We start from the raw sequence: 1,938 nt of genomic DNA, 5'->3' as shown, positions 1-1,938 counted from the left end.
CTTCAGAGTGCTCCGAGGCATTTTATTTGCGCGTATGTCAAAGCTATGGTTTTTCCAGTAGTCATGTACAGATATGAGAGCTGGACAGTAAGAAAGGCTGAACGCTGAAGAATTGATGCTCTTGAACTGTGGTGTTGGAGAAGACTCTTGAGAGTCCCTTGGACTGCAAGGACATCCAACCAGTCCATCAAAAGGAAATCAATCCTGTATATTTATTGGAAGGACTGATGCTGAAGCTGAAACTCCAGTACTTTGGCCACCTGATGTGAAGAACTGACTCATTGGAAAAGACCCTGATGCTGGGAAAGATTGAAGGCGGGAGGAGAAGGGGATGACAGTGGATGAGATGGTTGGATGGCATCACCGATTCGATGGACATGAGTTTTAGCAAACTCTGGGAGATGGTGAAAGACAGGGAAGCCTGGAATGCTGCAGTCCACGGGGTCACAACTAGTCAGACACAACTGAGCGATTGAACAAAAACATTACATCCCTAGAAGAAGAATCCAAGGGTTTTCCCTCCTGTGTGATTTAGACTTGTTTCTTTGGGGTTCATAATGCCTGCTGAGGTTGACAATACAATGAAACCAAACTAATGGGATGGGAGCAGGTTTTTCTGCCATTTTTCTAGATCTTGAATCTGGGGCTGATCACTCTATGCTTATTTAGCTTGCCTGTGAGGTTCCCAACAATTGCCCAGCCCTGTGGTCATCGATGATTTCAAATCCTCCAATGTAACTGTGCTTCATCATCACAGTTAGAAACCTGATGATGACTTTGGAGCACGGCCTGATAAGAACCTGGCGTTTGCCTCTCTTTTCCACATTGTTGATCTTCTTAAAAGCATCAGCCAGGTCATTCACATGTACTATTGTGGCAGCACAGGAGGATGGCAGAAAGATACATTCTTTATTAATACAATGGAAATGTATTTTCTCCCCATTTCAGCCAAAATGGTGTTGAAAAGTATTTAAAAGCATACAGGTCCCTACCTCAGGGGAACTCTAACACACGTGCACTTTCTGCTCAGTTGCTCAGTCACGTCTGACTCTGTGCAACCCCATGGACTGTAGCCACCAGGCTCCTCTGCCTATGGAATTTTCCAAGCAAGAATCCTGGAGTGGGTGCCGTTTCCTACTCCAAGGAGTCTTCCCGACCCAGGGATTGAATCTGAGTCTCTTGCGTCTTTTGCATTGGCAATCGGATTCTTTACCACTGAGCCACCCGGAAAGCCTCTTTTTGAGATTCACTTTGAGATGCACCCATTGGGAGGTTATTGGCCGTAGCACTGTCTGTAGGCAAGAAAATTTGGAAACAACCAAAATGAAATCAGCAGGGTCGTGGATGGACAAATCTCAGTGCATGTGGCAGGTGTCAATGGCATGAAGGCCTCCTTGGTTGAAGTGAATGGTTCTGTGTGTTGACATCTGTGTGTGAAGATCTGAAGAACAATGTGGAGTAAAAAAGCAAGTTGCAAAAGCAAATATTCTGTGTATTATTTCTGGACTTTTTTTTGTTGTCGTTCACACCATGCAGCTTGTGAGACCTTTGTTTCCTGACCAGGGATCGAACGTGGGCCATGGCAGTGAGAGCACTGAGTCCCAACCACTGACCACCAGGAAATCCCTCTATTTCTGGATTTAACTGGAATCTATTATACAGAGTGAAGTAAGCCAGAAAGAAAAACACCAATACAGTATACTAACGCATATATATGGAATTTAGAAAGATGGTAACAATAACCCTGTGTATGAGACTGCAAAAGAGACACCGATGTATAGATCAGTCTTATGGACTCTGTGGGAGAGGGAGAGGGTGGGGAGATTTGGGAGAATAGCATTGAAACATGTATAATATCATGTATGAAATGAGTCGCCAGTCCAGGTTCGATGCGCGGTACTGGATGCTTGGGGCTGGTGCACTGGGACGACCCAGAGG

General features: G+C 45.1%; 1 pseudogene; it reads right to left on the bottom strand.

Moving 5' to 3' along the window:
• Positions 1-493: 493 nt before the first annotated feature.
• LOC107133058 (small ribosomal subunit protein uS8-like) lies at positions 494-944 on the bottom strand (annotated as a pseudogene).
• Positions 945-1,938: the final 994 nt, after the last annotated feature.

This window comes from Bos taurus, chromosome 13 (assembly GCF_002263795.3).
Source record: "Bos taurus isolate L1 Dominette 01449 registration number 42190680 breed Hereford chromosome 13, ARS-UCD2.0, whole genome shotgun sequence".
NCBI lineage: Eukaryota > Metazoa > Chordata > Mammalia > Artiodactyla > Bovidae > Bos > Bos taurus.
This window is presented reverse-complemented; position numbering and strand designations above follow the sequence as displayed.